Genomic DNA, 24,657 nt, shown 5'->3' with positions numbered 1-24,657 from the left:
ATTTTATATATCTAATTCCAAATATAATCAAAAGGAAAAGATTTTCTAAATCGAAGTGGACCTCACAACAGAGACTTGTAACAATCGTAATAGCTATGTGATTGTTAGATGCTATCAAAATATCTTCTACTTCGATCGTTTGATAAAATCCTTTAATTCCGTCGATAAACATATAAAACATATATTGAGACAAATACGTTTAATGTAAGGTATTATACACTTAATACTTTGTTAAATGAATACATGAACACAGTTCAAAATGTTTGAGATTTAACTTATTAGACTTTGCTTGTCGTGTCGGAAACATTAAATCATTTAAGGATTAAGTTTAAATTTGGTCGAAAATTTCCGGGTCATCACACTAAGCAAGTAGTACAACCATATCATCGTATTAAAAGACAACTAGTAGAGAAAAAAGCATGTAAATCAAGAAGCAAGCATACGCAATAAGCCCACGATGTTCATCTCCCCACGACGCCAACTCCACTAGCAACCTCGTACAAACTCGAGTAGACCATATAACAAAAACTCCCATCATCACGAATATCGCAATTCCACCTTGAGGAACAAACAATGCAACCGCAGACAATATCACAATCGGCCAACAAACAGTATCCAATCAAACTCAAACACCTGTACAAATCCAAATTCCCATTCTTTCCAGCTAACATATTAAACACCACATACAAAAACAATGAAGCTACAGTCACCCACCCTAATATTATCCCAAAATGAAGCTTTCCAGCTAATAATTGAAACAAACCAAATGTCATAAGAAACAAAAACGGTCCAGATAGATCTGCATCTTCATGTAGATCTGATTGAACTCTAAACGGATTCAAAATTGAAGCGGTTTTGTTCCAGATTTGTTTGGTATTGATACCTAATTCTTCAAGGAGAGGTGGTTCGTCGTCAAAATTGGCGGTTCCGCTGCCGCCACCGCCGCTGGAGATGGTACCGAATTGAGATGTGGAGAATGACGTGGATGCCGGAGATGAACCGATGTCGAACGATATGAAGGGGATGCTATGGTTTGATGATCGAGGGGGTTGAAATGGGGCTGTTGGCAGACGGCGTTGTGGGCCAGTGTTATGGTTTGATGATCTTGGTGTGAAGTTTGCTGAGAGATCTGGAAAGAGAGAGATGTCTATGATATGCAGAAACCGTATTTTTTTAAGGAAAAGAAAATCGTATAATTGCCTACATTTTGACTTACTAGGACCATGCCCAACGAGCTGTCACGATGGTCATCTAGCGCTTATTTGTCACGTGTGATGCTTGCAGTGTCACCGGCGACATTAAACAGGTGTTAGTTAGATGCGAAACGCAGAATGAGAGTGGTGTCAGGGGGGACGTGACTAGCAGGACTGAATTTTGGAACGTGCAAGGCGAGCGGTCACACATAGCCCAATATAAATATGGGTCCAAAAAAACTAGCCTAATATTAAATACCTAGTTTCATTTGTTAATACAACCGTTATTTTGATTGATCATAGCGACTTTAGTTCTTATTATTATGTAAGAAAAGTTTTGGTATATAAATGACTCACTTTTATTTATTGAACATGTCTCATAAAACTGACAGGACAGCTTTGAGTCTGACTAGCTTTTATTTGTCCAAATATATCCGAAACTGTTTCATGATTAATTCGTTAAATATAATATCGGCCTTTGTATTATATGAATGGATCATGAAAACGGAGGATGTGTAAATCAAACGACGGTGATTGAATTTAGATATTTACATTTGTAGTCTCTGAAGTATATTAAGTTTAAAAAAAATAAAGATACGTAATATTATATTTACAAATTTGCACTCAATATACTTTTTTAAGCTGATATTCTTTATTTATCAAATTTAATAATATGTTTTATTTTAATGAATATAACAAGTTTTTGGGTCACCGCGCTTCGCTGCGGTTGAAGTATGGTTGATCATGTAAAGGATTTTAACGAATATTGTTTGTAAATGTTTTCGTAAGATTTTTTCGTACATAACTATATGTTTTCATTTAAATTAATTTAACGTTAGTGAGGCTAACGTATAATCCATAAAACAATAAGTATATTTAACTAAGACATTATGTATTTATTGTTGAAATTTATAGAATTTTAGGTCTAGATGTTAAAAATTATTTAAATAAAATAAATCAAGGGGTGATTATAAAAATAAAAATATATTTTTTTTAAAATGAGGATTAAAGGAGTAAATACAAATATAAGAAAGAATGGAAAAAAAAAAAGACAAAAGAGGAAAGGGCTAGAAGGGAATCGAACCCGTGACCCTTCGTTTCAAGATGGGTGCGTCGAACCCGTGACCCTTCGTTTCAAGATGGGTGCGTCTAACCAGTGGAGCAGCTTTACATTTCGATTTATAGTCACGATATATAATACATGACGTTTTAAAAAATGGGTTTCAAATTGCAATTCAATTGAGTTTTTACTGTTCATTAATTTCCAAATGAATATATATAGAATTTATGCTATTTTCTATTTAATTTGTATTTTATTTAATCATAACTGTTGTTTAATTATGTATGTTTAATCTTTACTCATTTAAATAAGAAAAAAAATACAGTGCGTGTCCAGTTTGACATCAAAATATGACATTCCCCACAAGAAAAGATCACATCTTGATCTTTGCCACGCCACAATCAACATGACAAAAAGTACACTTTCTAACTCCACATCAACGTCACCAGACGTCACGATTGAAAATGATCTAATAGTTTACATATAAATCATATGTTTTTGTATTAGAATTGAATTCAACAATAATAAAATCTCTAACATTTGTCCCTTCTTTTATTATTTCAACTTTGCATGCCCTAAAACTAAATTTATTAGATATCAAATATAACGAGTTAATAAATAGCTCACGCATTGCAAATTACAGGGTTGATACCGGGCTGTTACCTCAACCGGAAACCTAACAATATAACATGCCCGAGATTCGAATCTGCAACCATCTTCCAAAGTCATCCGGGTCCCAAGTATCAAAGACACAGACACCATTGAGTTGCAAGCTCATTGGTCTTATATCTTTATCTAATCTAATAAAGGTAATATTACAACAGTTATTATTATAAATTTAAAAACAAAATGATAAATGTAACCCTTTTGCCTTTGCGCATAACATATAGTATATAATTGAATTAGTTTTTATAATTCAAATAAACCTGCCATGAATAAACATTGATGTCAAACTTATACAAGAAAAGTTGATATTAAAAAGAAATATTTATACTTTATAATTAATTAATAAATTTATTTATAACTTTAATATGATGTACAACGTAGCTTTAATACGTTTTATATTGTCATTTAAAAATCAATCATCCATTCATCCATATACATTATTGTAACATTGTTGTTTTATTATTATTATATAAAGATACAGTGTAAATATTGAAATATGTGGTAAGTAATTACGGAGTAACTAGCAGATAGAGTATATAACTGATTGCTAATTGCTATAACAATAATAGTATTGAAAACTCCTAACTTGACAGAAAATATTTTTATCCTTTTTAAGCCAATGTCAACACATGAAAACAAGTACAGTAATATATTATTATACACCAAACACACACTATTACATATTGAGACACATAAGCTTAAGCAAACACAAGTAGAGATGTCAAAGATATCACATAAGGATCGATCAACCCACCAACCGTGACAAGCGTAAGTGCACATCTAGGTTGACGATCGAGGATTAATACTGACCATGCCGCTCTTGCGAGAAGTAGTTGCAACATTGGCATCCAGTAGCGAGTCTACCTATATGGCTACGGGGTCCCGTGACACCGCTAGTTACGGAATTCTTTTACAAACGATTATAAAAAAATTACAGGACACCGCTAAATAATATTGTAGGACCCCATATATTTTTGAAGTTTATAATTTTATAGTACGGAACGCTAATTTTATAGTTTATACTTTCAGCATTAATGATGGTACATGAAATGTAGTGGGTAGTTATTTAAAGTGGTTATTATCAATGTACAAGTAAATAAAAGATGTCTTAAATTCTTAAAAATAGCCCTCACGCTAGCAATCCAAAAAATCTTTAATTAATATATAAATATTTATAATGAAAAAAATCTTTAATTAATATATAAATATTTATAATGAAAAATGTGAACCCTTTTACGGAGTATATGTTTTTCGTTGACGGTAACACACGCATTACACACACTATACGCAATTACGCATTTGTTTAACATCACGGGTGCACAACACCGAATTACGATTATGTTCTTCGATCAGTTCTTGGCAAAATTGAAACTACAATTTTAATCAAACAATCATATATAATATCATATGTATGATTCTTTCTTTCTAATTTTATTCTAATTTTACACCTCTCAATCCCAATATTTAACTTATTAGTTAGAGTTTTTTTTTATTTCTATTTTTTAATTACATACGGACTTGACAAAATTATTAATTTATATAATACGGAGTATATAATATAGTTATTATTTGATACTTTGATTGTGACACTTAGATTGTAATAAATTTGATCGTAACAATTTTTTTAGGATATAAGTGTAACATCCTAATTTTAGAAGGGTGGTCTAAAAGATATTATACAAGTTAAGATAAATTATAATGAAAATGTATACAATTAATTATGAGATACATGATAAAAATAAGAGCATGCTTATGATTTATAGAGTTGCTTATAAAATACGTATGGTACAATATTCTAAATATATGGTACATATGAAAGAATCATAAATTAATTTTAAGCATTATGAATAAAAATAAATTCTTGAAAGAGTTGGTGGATTTTGAAGATAAAGTGAACACTTGTATATGTATTAAGAGATGTGGCAAGTCTAATTCTAATGTAGTATTATAGACTAATGACAAAGGGTCTTACCTAGATAACATGGCACTTCACATTACACTTGTTCTTAACATAAGAGATCATAGTTTTAGTTGTTATTAAAATAATATATTTTGTGTTAGAGAGCCGATGTATATATATATTCGATGTATACATTTGATATCAAGAGAATAGTTAGATTAGGAAAACAACTAGCAAACAGTTTATTAAAATATAGACTACTACAAATCTCTATACATAAAGTTTTAAATTGAGAAGAGAAATCTTATGTGCATATAAAAGAAGCATCTTGAAGCAAGAATACAAGTAGATAATCAAATAGTACAAGTTGAGAAGCTAGATGTACAAGCTCATGAAGCATGATGTCATACTTAAATATTCAAAGTGAGTACCATGTTATTTACGAAAACTGAGATATATGCTAGTATGTATTTTAATATGCTAAATGTTACATTAGATATGCTAGAGATGTATGCATTTATATTACATTTTTTATGCATGTGATATATATATATATATATATATATATATATATATATATATATATATATATATATATATATATATATATGTATGTATGTATGTATGTATGTATGTATGTATGTATGTGTGTGTGTGTGTGCGCGCACGCGCGTGTGTGCGTGCGCTGACCGGTACGATACGAAAATATACAGTTTAACACGTGTTAGCGCAAGGCTTCACGTTGTTCAAAGAATGAGATCCATATCTTTAAGATTGAATCAAAATAAAGAGAAATGATTACGGTTCGGTTACACATTAAAACAGAGATATCAGTATGTCTTTTTATGTAATGAGCATGTCATGACATTGTGTATGTGTTATTTTTATAGCAAAACACACGTGCTCACTAAGCTTTAGGCTTACAGTTATTGCATATATCTCAGGCTTAAATGTTCAAGAAATTAAGTTGAAGCAGGGCCTAAAGACGAGATAGAAGTGATAGAGAGTTACTGTATAAGTTTCGAAAATGCTCATCTATTTATTTTATAGACATTTATGTAAGGAACGTTAAATTTAAAGCTTTTGCTGTAAATTGATGTACGATATAAATTTGTAATTTTTAGTGCATCCGCTGTAAATGATGTAAATAGATGCCTGAAAATAGAGCCCGAAAGGACGGGTGTTATAATAAGAGACAACTACTTGTAATATGTGAAACTTAGATTGTATTAACAAAAGTCTTGCTTTTCTTTTTAAATATATGATATATTTGTATTAATGATATGCTTTTGTTTGATAGTGTTTATAATGACCCGACCGGACCCGATCTGACACATTTAACTTTTTGTTTAAGTAAGTTATCGAGAAAATTTTTTAGGACTCCATTGAGTTATAATTTTAGATTCGCCACTGTTGGCAGCTATAAAAGGACAACAACTATGGTCCATAGGACTGCAACAGTTTCCGCGCCCCATTACTGATGTTACAACAAGAAACAACATGATGATGCAAACTGCACATATGATTTTTAACATTTGTAGCCATCTTGAATAGGAAAAATGTAGTTAACTAAATTGAATTGCAAAAGCAATTGATTTTTACTTATGTTTATATACTAGTATTCACCTGATAGTATCAAGGCACCATTCAATACTAATTCGTCCTATAGGACAAAAAATACGGCGTTGTAGTCCATCCTATAAGACAAGAGAGACGTCGCCAACTTTTATTGGTCGAAATATACCCGGATTATACTATTTCATTATTAATGCCATTAATTATAATATCGATTAAGGTCTCTGTATTATCTGAATGGATCATGAAAATAGAAATTTTGTATATTAAAATGATCAAAAGGAAACTGGACACAGTGGCGAAGCTAGAGTTCGTGTCACTGGTGGCACAAAATTATCACAAAGGTTCCTTACGATAAGAAACTATGATTCACTAAAAACATAAAAAAAAAACCCCAAGTAACCTTTATTATGATTGTTCCTTACTATATTATTTTTGTGAAAAATGATCATAACTGTTTCATCCGTAACACTAGCAAATGTCTCTTCAAATTTAGTTGCTTCATCTAAACGTTGATTTCCATTAAATAAATACAATGGGCTTCCGAATCGCAAATTCAAAGTAGGTCGCCTGAAATTTGTTGCTCATACATATTTTTTGAAGCAAAAGAGACTTTGCAGAAAAAGCCCTTAAATATGATGCTCAATAAAATTGGTTGTTTGAAAACTTAAATATTATATTAAAATAGTCTTTCGTGAAAAATGGAGGGCTAAATGTATTAAACTATAGAACTTGAGGGTTTAGGGGTTCTGAAGAAGATAGTTCGTATATTATTCCCTTACACATAGGGATGACAATGGATCGGATATGGATCGAGTGCGCCTATATTCATATCCATATCCATTTAATTTTTAAAATCCATATCTTTATCTATATCTATTTAAATATAATTCATCCATCCATATCCATATCTGTTGGATCGAGAGGGTTATCGGGTATCCGTTGAATGTTAAGTTTTTTTTTTTTTTTTTTTTTAAAATACTCCTATTATGAAATGAAATCATTAAAATATTTTTAACATAGATGTGTAATACATGTGAAATATATGAATTTATTACTATTAACATAGCCGTTTCTTCACAATCTATATTTTTGATAACATGTTAATAGTTTATAGTGTACACATATAAGGATATTTAAATATATATACATATATTTAAGTAAATATGTAAATATTTATATGTACATATGTATTTCGGGTGGTAAATGGATATATCCATGGATGATAAATTATCATCCATACCCGATCCACTAATTTTTCACATCATCTATATCCATATCCATATCCATTTATCATCCATTTAGATCATCCATATCCATATAAATGGGTCGGATTGGATGGATATCCGATGGATCAGACATCCATTGCCATCTCTACTTACACATACAGAGTATAAGTTGTAAAATATTGAAAATAGTGTAGGTCATCTTTTTCACTCAACCTACCCTGCAAATTGTGTACTGTATTTCTTTTCTTTTTTCATGGTCCTAAATCTAACTTTGTAAAACATATTTTGTAAGGGTGCAAACCAAAGTCCCACATCGGTCATGGGACAAAACAAATGTATGTATATAAGTCTAAGGGGAAGTCCCTCTATCACCAATTGGTTTTAGAAAAGAATGGACTCTTGGGCTTATATTGCAGGACATTGTGTTTGGGCTATATGATCCTTACAACTGGTATCAGAGCTAGGCTATAGCCCCGATGTGGTGGACGGCGCAATAGGACGCACCCCTGAGCACACGGTGTAACGTGGCGCACCCCTCGGTGTTGTCAGCGATGAGTGGACCCAGCTATCGTTCGAGGGGACCCTGGCACGATGAGTTGATCCTGGGGAAGCCTTGTATCGAAATCTCCCTGCCCTCCCACCAGGTTGAGAGTTCTGAGTTGGCGGCGGTAAAGGTTGGATCCGGACTATCGTTGGAAGGGAGTCCCAAATGGACTTGGGTTTGAGGGGAGGTTTGTAAGGGTGCAAACTAAAGTCCCACATCGGTCATGGGACAAAACAAATGTATGTATATAAGTCTAAGGGGAAGTCCCTCTATCACCAATTGGTTTTAAAAAAGGATGGACTCTTGGGCTTATATTGCAGTACATTGTGTTTGGGCTATACGATTCTTACATATTTATATACTAAAATCATCATCCATCAACTACAAATTGTTTAAAAATCAGTTTCATACGGAGCACAAGTGAGTCAGCTGGTAGCACAATTAGTTTTTTAATGGGTGCACTACTTAAAAACTCAAATTTTTTACTCATTGAACATCCATAGGACTGGGGGCACGTGCCACCATAGAGTATATGGTGGCTCCGCCACTGGCTGGACGAGTTCGTGAAGGTTGTTTCAGGGTCGAAAACTTCTAAATTGAAGGATATGCAGGCAACTTGTTTGTTATATAATGGGTTAAAGCCAAAAATATGCTACAAATTTACACAAATGTACTGATGTCGCCCACAAACTCATTTCCGTCCTACTGTCGCCTACAAACTTTCAAAAAGTGTACCGATGTAAACAAAAACTTTCAAAAAGTGTACCAATGTAAACAAAAATGACTTGCTACCGGCTAAACTAGTTAAAAATCAACACGTGTCGTTCGTGGATTGGATCTTAATTCTTAAAAAAAAAATTATCAGGTCAAAATTAGTATGTAACAGGTCAAAACTATAAAATGTTGATATTAGCACATTTTTTGAAAGTTTGTAGGCGACAGTAGGACGGAAATAAGTTTGTGGGCGACATCGGTACATTTGTGTAAGTTTGTAGCCTATTTTTGGCTTTAACCCTTATATAATGTAACGACCCGAATTTTTCCAATCGTTTTATACTTATGAGATTAATATTTACATAAATTAAACCTTACCAACATGATAAGCAATCCAAATTGTTGAGACTTGTGTTTTTGAAAAGAGTTTTACACAACGTTTGACCGTCCAATTTGACCGATGATATCACGAACTATATAACATACGATAATTATACGTTTGTGTATATATATGTAGTTATATATATTTAACATGATCTAAGGATGGTTTAACATCTCATTGTGTACTAATGACAATGAGTTATAAGTATATTTTGAAACTACTAACTTAAGTTTTCAAAACGATAACTATACGTAACATTTTTTGATATATATACTTATAACCTATAATGCTTATACATGTATCGTATATATAATGTATTTAATCACTTTTTAAGGACTTAAATACATAAAACAATATAAGTATATTCACAAAAGATAGCTATATTTGAATTCTCATTTCGTTTCCTCAAGATTTCTATACGTATATCTAGGGTATATGTACCCGTATCATACCCAGCTTCTATATGTGATAATGCTAAAAACAAACATATATTTCATAGCATTATTCCCCAAGAAAGACAAGATTTTAGTTGGTATTGTTCGATTTACAAGCAATATTCGTTTAAATATTAAAAAGTGAAGACAAAAGGCAGATTCGACAAATTGAAGACAAAAAGGTCCAAAGAGCTAAAAAGTACAAGATACAACTAAAAAGGTTCAAAATATTGATGAGGAACGTCTCAAAATGACAAGAGTACAAGTTACAAGACGCAAAGTACGCGATTTAAAATAATACGCGAGGACGTCCGAAAATCCGGAACCGGGACCTGAGCCAAGAAGAAACGCCCGACGCAACGGACCAAAAATATCTAGTCTACTATGCACAAGAATATAATATAATATATATATAATTATATATAATTATATATTATTTTATATATTATTATTATATTACGTCGGCAAGAAGAAAACAAACCAATTTGGCTGGATCCAGGGTGGCCATGCGACTCGCATGGCCAAAGGCACAAATCCATGCGAGTCGCATGGAGTGAGATTGCTGGTCAGGTCCTATATAAAGCCAGTTTTGTGCCGAGTTTTAATCATCTTTTTTTTTTCTTCCTCTTCATACGTAAATATATTTATATTTATAATTTATATTTTAATTTTAATTATAATTCTAATAATAAGGGTATGTTAGCGAATGTTGTAAGGGTGTAAGTCGAAATTCTGTCCGTGTAACGCTACGCTATTTTTAATCATTGTAAGTTATGTTCAACCTTTTTATATTAATGTCTCGTAGCTAAGTTATTATTATGCTTATTTAAAACGAAGTAATCATGATGTTGGGCTAATTACTAAAATTGGGTAATTGGGCTTTGTACCATAATTGGGGTTTGGACAAAAGAACGACACTTGTGGAAACTAGACTATGGGCTATTAATGGGCTTTATATTTGTTTAACTAAATGAAAGTTTGTTAATGTTAATATAAAGATTTACAATTGGGCGTCCCTATAAATTACCATATACACTCGATCGGACACGATGGGCGGGGTATTTATATGTACGAATAATCGTTCATTTAACCGGACACGGGAATGGATTAATAGCCACTAGAATAATTAAAACAGGGGTGAAATTACATTCAAGGGTAATTGGTGTAATTGTTAACAAAGTAGTAAAACCTTGGTTTACACGCAGTCGATAACCTGGTGTATTCATTAAACAAAGTATTAAAACCTTGTTACAATTCGAATCCCCAATTAGTTGGAATATTTATCTTCGGGTATAATAATAATTTGACAAGGACACTTGCAATTTATATTTATGACTGATGGACTGTTATGGACAAAAACCAGACGGACATATTAAATAATCCAGGACAAAGGACAATTAACCCATGGGCATAAAACTAAAATCAACGCGTCAAACATCATGATTACGGAAGTTTAAATAAGCATAATTCTTTTATATCATATTTAATTTCCTTTATTTTATATTTAATTGCACTTCTAATTATCGCACTTTTATTTATTTTATTTTATCGCACTTTTAATTATCGTACTTTTTAATTATCGCAAGTTTATTTTATCGCATTTTTATTATTCGCAATTTCATTATCGTTATTTACTTTACGCTTTAATTTAAGTCTTGTATTTATTTTATATTTTACATTAGGTTTTAACTGCGACTAAAGTCTTAAAATCGACAAACCGGTCATTAAACGGTAAAAACTCCCCTTTATAATAATAATATTACTTATATATATATTTGTATTTTTATAAAAGTAAACTAATATAGCGTTGAGCTTTGTTTAAAGATTTCCCTGTGGAACGAACCGGACTTACTAAAAACTACACTACTGTACGATTAGGTACACTGCCTATAAGTGTTGTAGCAAGGTTTAAGTATATCCATTCTATAAATAAATAAATATCTTGTGTAAAATTGTATCGTATTTAATAGTATTTTCCTAGTAAAATAATAACTATTTTATATACACCTCGCTTCGCATCAATATGTATTTACTATTGGTATATACACATCAAATCAACATCCTAATCAACATTATTACTTCCCTAGATATGAGGTAACTAGGATTTGTCAAGTAGCATGAATTATTAGTAAGAAAACAAAATTAGGAATCCTTTTCTTTCTTTATAAACTAAAAACGTTTTTATGAATGAACACTATTTCTTCACTCCATTTTCTCATACCTACACCCTCATTTCTCTCTCAAAATACTCCTAACTTCATACTTGATCATCTCCAAGCATTTTTCCCATCATTTAGCTTCAATTACAAGCCTTAAACACCATAAGAAAACTCTTTCAAGAACATATCAAAATAACCACCCATTTGAAGAAGTAAAATTCCAACCTTTTGATCTAACTCCACCACTCTTTGATTCCAAGATTTTTCTTATCTCTTACAGTAACTTTGTCCAAGTAACTTGAGGTAGTAACCTTGTTCATAATCTTGTTCGATTCATAATTATATAGCTATCTTATTTTATGTTGTAAAATTTTAACAACACGAACATAGTTTGAATGATTTCAAACTTGTTTGCAAACTAAATAGATGTAACAGACTCGTCCCACATCGGTGGGAGAGGAAAACAAAGCAGGGTGTGGATACCTCTTCTGGTATGACGCGTTTTGAGGGTGTTTACCCGAGAAGCAAATCCGTGAGGTAGAAGTGTGATCCGGGGTTGTACTCGTGTGCGGGTAGCCCGTCGGTGATCGGCTTGTGTCCAAAGCGGACAATATCATACTACGGGCTGATGGTGATGTTACTTATGGTATCAGAGCTGGGGCCCGCATCGATGTGCACTGCGGGGACGCAGTGTCCTGAAGGGGGGGGAGAGTTGTAACAGACTCGTCCCACATCGGTGGGAGAGGAAAACAAAGCAGGGTGTGGATACCTCTTCTGGTATGACGCGTTTTGAGGGTGTTTACCCGAGAAGCAAATCCGTGAGGTAGAAGTGTGATCCGGGGTTGTACTCGTGTGCGGGTAGCCCGTCGGTGATCGGCTTGTGTCCAAAGCGGACAATATCATACTACGGGCTGATGGTGATGTTACTATAGATCCTTCTAACTTAACTTTTAAAACACTTCAAGACCTGTAATATATCATAATGATATGCTAACTTAATAAGATATAACTTGGTTTTACAAAGAACACCTTAAAAACCGAATCTACGTCGTCGGAGTGCAACCGGGGGCTGTTTTGGGTTGGATAATTAAAAACCATCTTGAACTTTGAATTGGAAGTTCATGTTATGGAAAAATGATATTTCTTATGAATATGTTAACACATAAAAATTTCATGGTTTAACTCAAAGTGTAAGTATTTTTAGAAAAATGATCATTAAATATTGTTTTTATGATGGAAAATGATCACTTTCATAAGTTTTACCAAAGTTTGACCTATAACCTGTGATTTCGAATACAAACTAAGGTATTTTCAGTTCATATTCTTAAAATTTGACTCGATCCAAGGAAGTGGCAAGTTGAACCAACAAAAACGGAGTTGTAATGAAGAAACTACGACTAAAACAAGATTGGGTATCCGAAGCTAGTTTAGCTACGAAAATATTTGGAGATAAAGTAAATTAATCATATCTTTTCTAATTAATATGATATTTTATATATAATTACTTATGATTTGATTTTATATATTTCAGGACCACCCGTAAACAACACGAGAAGATTAATCATAAGACCTCATGATTGTACGCAACACGTCATTTGACAACACGGTACTTTATGTACGCAACACGTCATTTGACAACATGGTACCATGGGTCGAGATTAATTCTGATCAATACAAATACGATGGGGTCTTTATTTATTTTATTGAGCAACTAATTGTGGACCACTAACATCGGACTGCTAACTACGGACTAAGAAAATATTAAAAGTATTATAAGTATATATATATATATATATATACATATATATATATATATATATATATATATATATATATATATATATATATATATATATATATATATATATATATATATATATATATATATATATATATATATATATGTAACGATTACTTGAAAAGAAAATATGTTGATATATTATATATATATGGGTAGGTTCGTGATATCTATCGGAGACCAAGTCGAGTTAAATACCTTCAAGGCAAAAGTGAGTATATAGTCCCACTTTTAAACTCTAAATATTTCGGGATGAGAATACATGCATTTTATGATTTACGTTATGGACACAATTGATTAAAAATATATATTCTACGTTGAGTTGTACCACTGGCATACTTCCCTGTAACTTGGTAACTACTATTTACATGAGGTATTGTAAACGCGAATCCTGTTGATAGATCTATCGGGCCTGACAACCCCAACCGGACTGGACGACCAGTATTCAACGGTTGCACAGTACTTCGTTTCGGTGACTACACTTGGTACGGTGTAGTAACATTTCATAATAAAGGGAATATGCGACGTTGATTAAATGTTAAGTATGGTTATCAAGTGCTCAACCACTTAGAATATTTTTATTAAAACGGTTATGTATATGAAATCTTGTGGTCTATATTTATAACGCTGCTAGCATTAAACCTATATCTCACCAACTTTATGTTGACGTTTAAAGCATGTTTATTCTCAGGTTCCTAGAAGTCTTCCGCTGTTTGAATATATGTTAGAGAAACCATGTGCATGGAGTCATACATGTTTTATTCGAGGAAGCATTGCATTCAGAAAATCATCACCGTGTATTTATTTTGACTGCATTGTCAACGGAAGTATTCTTGTAAACTGTTATTTACGGTGATTGTCTATATGTAGAAATCATCAGATATCGAAAACATTGAATTTTAAATATTTATTTATGGTATATCTTTTCAAAAGAATGCAATGTTTATAAAACGTATCATATAGAGGTCAAATGCCTCGCGATGTAATCATATGTTATTGTATTCGTCCCTATGGATTGGGTCGGGTCGTTTCATGTGGTATCAGAGCGGTGGTCTTAGCGAACCAGGTCTGCATTAGTGTGTCTAACTGATAAGTTGTTAGGTTGCATTAGTGAGTCTGGACTTCGACCGTGTCTGCATGTCAAAATTTTGCTTATCATTTTGTGTCGAAAATCATCTACTTATCATCTCTAGGAAATTACCTGCTTATCATTTTAAGTCTAAACGCGTCTTACTGCATTCATTGCATGAATGGTGTATAGACAAAATTCATATCTTAGCGTATTTGCTAATTCATATCTACGCGTATCTGTTACTGTAAACTTTGTCTGACATATTCCGTAAATCCCTCCGTAATCTATGAGATCTTTTGTTCTATATATGTGGATATTCTATATAATTAGAATACCACCCGATAGCCGGAAAATCATTTCATATCGAAAAATCCTTTATTCAATCATACGAAATGGAACTCGTCACTAGTTGAAGTCCCTCGAATTCCGATATGGAATACCACTCAAGCTCCGAAAGCAGTGTGACCGGAATGGATCAACCAATCAGTCATCATCTATTTTGGATGGATTGGGGATGGGTTCGTAGCATCCTCAATCATTGGAGACAAGAAGAAGGTGATCCCTTCCATCCACCAAATTGCCCTCTTGGCGATGAACCTGAAGCACTTACCGGCGAACCTGTTCGAGAAACCATTTTCTCTCTCATTTCCAGAGTATCTCGTCACGATTATATACTACATCAAATTCTAGATTTTATTTATCCGCTCGTCCGAACCGACAATCACCCCGGTGTAATAGAAGAAGTCAACGAGCTTCGCACTCGGGTAGTGGCTTTGGAGAATACGGTACGAAGGTTACAAACACCATCAGCAGCATCAGCAGCATAACCAGTACCGTCAATAACATCAACATCGCAAGCCTCAATACCCTAAGCACCAGCAGCATCACCAGCATCAATGTTATCACCATCATCAACATCAACAGGATCATTACCACCACCAACAATCACATCCGCATCACACGCCTCAATATCACCATCCGTACCTCAGATATCAACGTCAAACGCACCATAGATACCAAGAAGTACCAACAATAACAAACGATGAAGTATTGATTCATAACTTCATCGGAGAAACATTCTATGGTGATTATGTAATCTCTAAAGACATAGAGATTACCTATTTTTGCCTTAACCATAAATCAGATGAGTGGACAGAAATGATAAAAGGAAGAGTAGAAACCCCGACAAGAATGATGCGTAAGGTACAAGCTAGACTTGTTTTACCAACAGCATCAGCAGTACCCTTTACCAACAGCATCAGCAGTACCCTTAGCCTCACCAACACAGTCAGTGCTGTCAACATCGTTAGAATCGTCAGCAACTTTGACATCACAAGCTCCACCAGTTCAAGAATCACCGTGGACATCATCAATAACGCGTATATTGCATCAACGAGTTATGAAGTATTAACTCATTCTTCTGAAGAATTTATATAAATATTTTATATATATGATTTCTGAAACCAAAATAAATCTTTTCGTACTAAGCTATTAAGTATGAATTTAAAAAGGGTAGATACTACTCGTTTAAATTCATACTACAAATATGCAATGATGTACGTCCTTCGTCAGCAACCTAATCATCGTTAACTACAATCCCTGTTTCAATTCAATGAATTTCGTTTATAATAAACCAAGTGTATTATTCAATAATATGTTTGATTTTACACTTTCATCTTCAATGTACTCGAAGCTTACTGGGAAACAACATTCATATCTTGCGAAGTTAGCAAGAGTTCAATGAGTATCAGCATGATTCACTAAGGAAATATATATAAGAATAAATAATGAAGTATTGATCCATAACTTCATTAATATTCTGTGAAGAATATGTGGTTCCTAATCGTTTTAGAGATTACTTATTCTAGCTCAAACTGAAAATCAAATGAGTCTAATATTATATTGACTTATTAAATTCATGATTACATCCGAAGAAGATATATATGTACATATATTTTCATAAAGATTGTAATAAAATTCTCTGGTACAAAACATTACTTGTGAAAAATTTTTTAACGGGTAAGTAATACCCGAGAGATATATAAATTCACAATTAATATGATTATATTCTTCGACTCTGATTCAACAATCATCAACTATACTCACTACCTTCACAATAATATACATTCTTTCATAGAAATCAAAACAACCATTCTCATCCAAATTTGATTACGACAAAATGAAATTCAAGTCAAGACTTAACAGAAGACATCACTCTTAGGACTCTTACATCTTTCAAAACTGTACTTTGACTTCAAAACTATGCTAGAACATCATTCGATTCTTGGAACCCAGAAAAATATTTGTATCATTCAATGTCCTAAAAGATCATATGTATATTAACAACTACAATCTATGATCAAACCCTTCGAAATTCCTGAAGACACTTCAAATAATGGACAATCGAGATGATGATCCAACCACACATTACCCGCAGTCTTGCACCTGAAAAGCTCTCGAAATCAAGGACATAATTTAACAAGTATCCGCGTTAAATCTTTTAGCATTTATTAGCAAAAATAACTTTGCGATTCCTTTTCAAAATAGCAAATTTTGTCACAGTTTCAGCAAGTCAACCTCGACTTTCCATTCGAAGTAGCCTTATTATAACCTGTAATACATACGATTACCCTTTTGTTACCAGGGAACCTTTTATATTCCACGACATTATCAGCAGATGTACCAGCAACTCGTTACCCCTTTGGCGGAATTAACAATTAGTATTTTGAAATCTCGCAGCATTTCTATTTCGGCAATTATATATATATATATATATATATATATATATATATATATATATATATATATATATATATATATATATATATATATATATATATATATATATATATATATATATATATACAACGTCTATCCCCAAGAATTACATATTTCAAATGTGAAGTTTCTGAAAAATGCTCCAGTCTACGAATTAGTGCTATTAAGTTTTAGAAAAGACTGATAAAGTGGTAAAGACAGTAGACAACAATTACGGTCAGAAGTTTGACAATAAAGAATAATAGATTGGAAAATCTCGAACGAAAAATTTGGTACTGGAAAATGGATTGAGCAAAGTATAAAGGAGGTCGTGGACAAATCACAATGACAAAATCTACCTTCAAAGGATTCAAATGATTCAGTGTCTGCTGAAACCGTTAGTAAGAACCTTACTCCTTATTCTAAACCTTCACAGACAGATTTTCCGCGTCATTCCCTGATCTTAGATATTCTAAGATATCATCGTATTTTTCATTATAAATATCTCCGATATTCCTGAAGATATATTCCCAACTATCCACATCAAAAATCATTTATCTCCTCACAATATTTGCGTTACAACATAAAAGAAACTGTGTTAGTTTCTAAATTCTGAAAAATTCGAGTTTAAAATATGAATGTTTTGAAGTAGTGTTGGAAACTGAAGCATGAATTAGTATAATATAATGACACTTGATCAACTTGATTATATTACAGTAATTCATGATGAGTTTCTAAAGGGAACATAATGATTCACAGATCATAACGTCATCATGTGCCATGTTACACAACTCTTACATTCTACCCAATCTCCAAACATATTAAGAACATATCTCCTTGATAATTCTATCTTTTCGGACATTCTGGTAACTTACCAAATCAAGATCGTGCAATTACTATTTCCTTCTTAGAACATTAACTATGTTTATTTCAAAATCCATACCTATGAATTCTAGACCATTATTCGCTTGACTCAAAGTCGGGAAGAGGAAACAGAAGTATGGAACTGTTGAATATAAAAGAAAATATAAAGCTCGACAACAACAAATAAATTACAAACCGTGTATATCAATACGTATTGCAACGTAAAGGCACGGGAGAATTAACAATACTATAACCCCTAGGTAATAGTAGAAATAAATAAAATCCTCCGGAGGTAGATGAAAAAGAAGAATGACAGAGATGAAAGTTAAGAGTATATCCAGGATCAGTACTGGATGAAGCATACTGATAAATGTTTTAAAGTATGAATTGAGGGAGGAAGAATAGAAGGTATGAGTTGTAAGGAAATGAAGGGAAGTGGATTTATAGTAAAAGATCCGACAGAGCAATCAAAATAGATGATCGCATTTAAAGCGGATTCTAATTTCCTTGATTATCGAAGAATCAAATCTCATTATGAAGATTTTACTCCAAATCTCTTGAACTTGGAAATCAATCCTATCTACGTCAAAAGATATGACGAATCTATACCTACTCATTTCACCCTTTGGTGATAGCCTCACTCGTACTCTTCACAAAAATCAAATTGCTTTATCAATATTACTTGATGATAATAAAACTCTAATTTCCAACTCGTATACATAATGAAAACATACTTATAGTCAGCCATGACCATCCCATTCAAATTTCGGGACGAAATTTATTTAACGGGTAGGTACTGTAACGACCCGGATTTTTCCAATCATTTTATACTTATGAGATTAATATTTACATAAATTAAACCTTACCAACATGATAAGCAATCCAAATTGTTGAGACTTGTGTTTTTGAAAAGAGTTTTACACAACGTTTGACCGTCCAATTTGACCGATGATATCACGAACTATATAACATACGATAATTATACATTTGTGTATATATATGTAGTTATATATATTTAACATGATCTAAGGATGGTTTAACATCTCATTGTGTACTAATGACAATGAGTTATAAGTATATTTTGAAACTACTAACTTAAGTTTTCAAAACGATAACTATACGTAACATTTTTTGATATATATACTTATAACCTATAATGCTTATACATGTATCGTATATATAATGTAGTTAATCACTTTTTAAGGACTTAAATACATAAAACAATATAAGTATATTCACAAAAGATAGCTATATTTGAATTCTCATTTCGTTTCCTCAAGATTTCTATACGTATATCTAGGGTATATGTACCCGTATCATACCCAGCTTCTATATGTATTTACTATTGGTATATACACATCAAATCAACATCCTAATCAACATTATTACTTCCCTAGATATGAGGTAACTAGGATTTGTCAAGTAGCATGAATTATTAGTAAGAAAACAAAATTAGGAATCCTTTTCTTTCTTTATAAACTAAAAACGTTTTTATGAATGAACACTATTTCTTCACTCCATTTTCTCATACCTACACCCTCATTTCTCTCTCAAAATACTCCTAACTTCATACTTGATCATCTCCAAGCATTTTTCCCATCATTTAGCTTCAATTACAAGCCTTAAACACCATAAGAAAACTCTTTCAAGAACATATCAAAATAACCACCCATTTGAAGAAGTAAAATTCCAACCTTTTGATCTAACTCCACCACTCTTTGATTCCAAGATTTTTATTATCTCTTACAGTAACTTTGTCCAAGTAACTTGAGGTAGTAACCTTGTTCATAATCTTGTTCGATTCATAATTATATAGCTATCTTATTTTATGTTGTAAAATTTTAACAACAAGAACATAGTTTGAATGATTTCAAACTTGTTTGCAAACTAAATAGATCCTTCTAACTTAACTTTTAAAACACTTCAAGACCTGTAATATATCATAATGATATGCTAACTTAATAAGATATAACTTGGTTTTACAAAGAACACCTTAAAAACCGAATCTACGTCGTCGGAGTGCAACCGGGGGCTGTTTTGGGTTGGATAATTAAAAACCATCTTGAACTTTGAATTGGAAGTTCATGTTATGGAAAAATGATATTTCTTATGAATATGTTAACACATAAAAATTTCATGTAGAAAAATGATCATTAAATGTTGTTTTTATGATGGAAAATGATCACTTTCATAAGTTTTACCAAAGTTTGACCTATAACCTATGATTTCGAATACAAACTAAGGTATTTTCAGTTCATATTCTTAAAATTTGACTCGATCCAAGGAAGTGGCAAGTTGAACCAACAAAAACGGAGTTGTAATGAAGAAACTACGACTAAAACAAGATTGGGTATCCGAAGCTAGTTTAGCTACGAAAATATTTGGAGATAAAGTAAATTAATCATATCTTTTCTAATTAATATGATATTTTATATATAATTACTTATGATTTGATTTTATATATTTCAGGACCACCCGTAAACAACACGAGAAGATTAATCATAAGACCTCATGATTGTACGCAACACGTCATTTGACAACACGGTACTTTATGTACGCAACACGTCATTTGACAACATGGTACCATGGGTCGAGATTAATTCTGATCAATACGAATACGATGGGGTCTTTATTTATTTTATTGAGCAACTAATTATGGACCACTAACATCGGACTGCTAACTACGGACTAAGAAAATATTAAAAGTATTATAAGTATATATATATATATATATATATATATATATATATATATATATATATATATATATATATATATATATATATATATATATATATATATATATATATATATATATATATATGTAACGATTACTTGAAAAGAAAATATGTTGATATATTATATATATATGGTTAGGTTCGTGATATCTATCGGAGACCAAGTCGAGTTAAATACCTTCAAGGCAAAAGTGAGTATATAGTCCCACTTTTAAACTCTAAATATTTCGGGATGAGAATACATGCATTTTATGATTTACGTTATGGACACAATTGATTAAAAATATATATTCTACGTTGAGTTGTACCACTGGCATACTTCCCTGTAACTTGGTAACTACTATTTACATGAGGTATTGTAAACGCGAATCCTGTTGATAGATCTATCGGGCCTGACAACCCCAACCGGACTGGACGACCAGTATTCAACGGTTGCACAGTACTTCGTTTCGGTGACTACACTTGGTACGGTGTAGTAACATTTCATAATAAAGGGAATATGCGACGTTGATTAAATGTTAAGTATGGTTATCAAGTGCTCAACCACTTAGAATATTTTTATTAAAACGGTTATGTATATGAAATCTTGTGGTCTATATTTATAACGCTGCTAGCATTAAACCTATATCTCACCAACTTTATGTTGACGTTTAAAGCATGTTTATTCTCAGGTTCCTAGAAGTCTTCCGCTGTTTGAATATATGTTAGAGAAACCATGTGCATGGAGTCATACATGTTTTATTCGAGGAAGCATTGCATTCAGAAAATCATCACCGTGTATTTATTTTGACTGCATTGTCAACGGAAGTATTCTTGTAAACTGTTATTTACGGTGATTGTCTATATGTAGAAATCATCGGATGTCGAAAACATTGAATTTTAAATATTTATTTATGGTATATCTTTTCAAAAGAATGCAATGTTTATAAAACGTATCATATAGAGGTCAAATGCCTCGCGATGTAATCATATGTTATTGTATTCGTCCCTATGGATTGGGTCGGGTCGTTTCATATAATTTGTCAAATGTTGCTACGGGTAATGGTGCGGGTAGGATGTTTTGTATTTGTCCGGACACGAAATGTGATGGTTTTTGCCGAGGATGATTTTTGCATTCGAGTAAATTTCGTGGGCCCAAGGTGAAGAATTATGGTGCAAAAGGTAAGAAGAATGTTAAGGTAATGAAGAAGTTCGCACCGGTTAGTTCGTTTAGTCTACGGGATAACAGTGATGATGATGAAGTGGGGGATTGTGATACAAAATCTTCTAAAGATGTTCAAGAAAAATGGGCTTGTAAGTGGTCTTATGTGAGCGCGAGACCGGGACGCTCGATAGGAAAATAGTTTTTTTAGATGAGTTTAGATAAAGCGATTTGAATCCCCTTGCGATGGGTACTATCACGGATGACGGGAGCGTAAACGGTGCACCTTTTCGTTCAAGGCTAATGCAAGCGATGGCGACGACACCAACGACATCGACGAAGTGGTCCTTTTATCTTGTCCCAGAAATGTTGGTAAGGGTGACGTCGGTTAGTGTGATATGGTTTAGTTAGTAAATAGACATCTTTGTCGTAATGTCGTTTGTAGCTTCGTTTATTTGTTTGTTGGTTTCATGACGAAGCTCGAATTTAGTTAACTTTAGTTTAGTTCGGTTATATCGATAGGTTAGTTTAATGTTGTTGAGCCCCGTCAATGTTTTCTGTTTTTGTTTCTTGTATTTCTTTGTCTCTTCCCGAAATAAAGATTTTGCTTTAAAGTTTTTGTTTTTTCATAAAAAAAGGTTTAATTTTGATATTTACATAAATAGCTCCTGAACTATATTATGTTGTATAAAATAGATATACATAATATTATATTTACAAGTTTGTACCTGATAGTGCTCCAAATGAACATATATTTAGGCACAATATTCTTCCAATATGTAAAGTTTTCAATTGCAATTGTTCTATTTTCAGGTAATATTCGTTTAAATAAATAAGTGCGAAGACTGAAGATGCAAACAACGATTTGAAGACGCAAATGACCAAAAAGCTCAAATGTACAAGATACAATCCAAGTGGTTCCATTTATTGATAAGAAACGTCTAAAAATTACAAGAGTACAAGTCGCGGAACGCAAAGTACAAGATATCTAAGCATATGAAAGCATATGAAAAGGCGTTCGAAAATCCGGAACTGAGACATGAACAAACTATCAACGTACGACTTAACGAAGCTAAAGTTACAAGTCTACTATGCACAATAATATATATATAATTATATAAAATTATATATATTATATTATATATTAAAATATAACAGCCACCCACGTTTTAAATCAAATGATCGAGCATGTCCAACCTGGCCATGCGATCGCATGGCTAATGCACTAGGAACCCATGAGATCGCATGGGCCCTAAATGTTGGTCAGGTCTATAAAAGGCCAACGATTTCTGCTGAGTTTACACACACCTTCATATATTTCTTTCTCTCTTATGTAATATATATTTATATTATAATTTTAATTTAAGTTAATTTTAATAATAAAGTTATGGTTTAGTTGGGTTATTGTAAGAAATGTTTTACGGGTTTTAAAGTCGGAACTCTGTCTGTGTAACGTTACGCGATAAATAATCACTGTAAGCTATGTTCTTCCTTTTTAAATTAATGTCTCGTAACTAAGTTATTATTATGCTTATTTAAGCCGAAGTAATCGTGATGTTAGACTAAATATTAAAGACGGGGTTATTGGATTTTGTACCATAATTAGGGTTTAGACAAAAGACCGACACTTGTGAACATTGGACTATTGACTATTAATAGGTAGGGGGTATTGTCTAATTGAATGACAACTTATTGGAACCTGTCGAACCTATCTTCAAATTAGTTAATCTAATAATTATTAAATTGATTACGAATGTCCTATTTAGTGACATTTATACGACATCGTTTACAATCATTTAATTAATCAATTGGATTGGGTAAGTGATTATTCATTATGGCCAAGTGAATAAATTAATGTATCATGGACTAATTAAAACAGGGGCGGATTACATACAAGGATAATTGGTGTAATTGTTAATAAAGTATTAAAACCTTGGATTACACGTAGTCGATAACTTGTGTAATTATTAACAAAGTATTAAAACCTTGTTACAGTTCAAATCCCTAATTAGTTGGAATATTTGACTTCGGGAATAAGGTTAATTTGACGAGCATATTATAATTATGACCGATGGACTATTATGGGCAAAACCCATATAGGTATCAAATAAGCCAGGACAAAGGACAATTAACCCAGAGTAATAAATTAAAATCAAAACATCAAACATCATGGTTACGGAAGTTTAAATAAGCATAATTCTTTTATTGTATTTCTCATCGTACTTTTAATTATTGTCATTTAATTTATCGCAATTTTATTTTACGCATTTTAATTATCGTCATTTATCTTTACGCTTAAAATTAAAAATCGACAAACCGGTCGTTAAACGGTAAAACCCCCCTTTTATAATATTACTACTTATATATAATTATATATATTTTATATAAATATAGTTGTTAAAAATATAGTACGTAATCAACCAGCTCCCTG

General features: G+C 32.3%; 1 pseudogene; it reads right to left on the bottom strand.

Moving 5' to 3' along the window:
* Nucleotides 1-391: 391 nt before the first annotated feature.
* LOC139846879 (uncharacterized) lies at nt 392-8,862 on the bottom strand (annotated as a pseudogene).
* Nucleotides 8,863-24,657: the final 15,795 nt, after the last annotated feature.

This window comes from Rutidosis leptorrhynchoides, chromosome 1, assembly GCF_046630445.1.
Source record: "Rutidosis leptorrhynchoides isolate AG116_Rl617_1_P2 chromosome 1, CSIRO_AGI_Rlap_v1, whole genome shotgun sequence".
NCBI classification, from domain to species: domain Eukaryota; kingdom Viridiplantae; phylum Streptophyta; class Magnoliopsida; order Asterales; family Asteraceae; genus Rutidosis; species Rutidosis leptorrhynchoides.
This window is presented reverse-complemented; position numbering and strand designations above follow the sequence as displayed.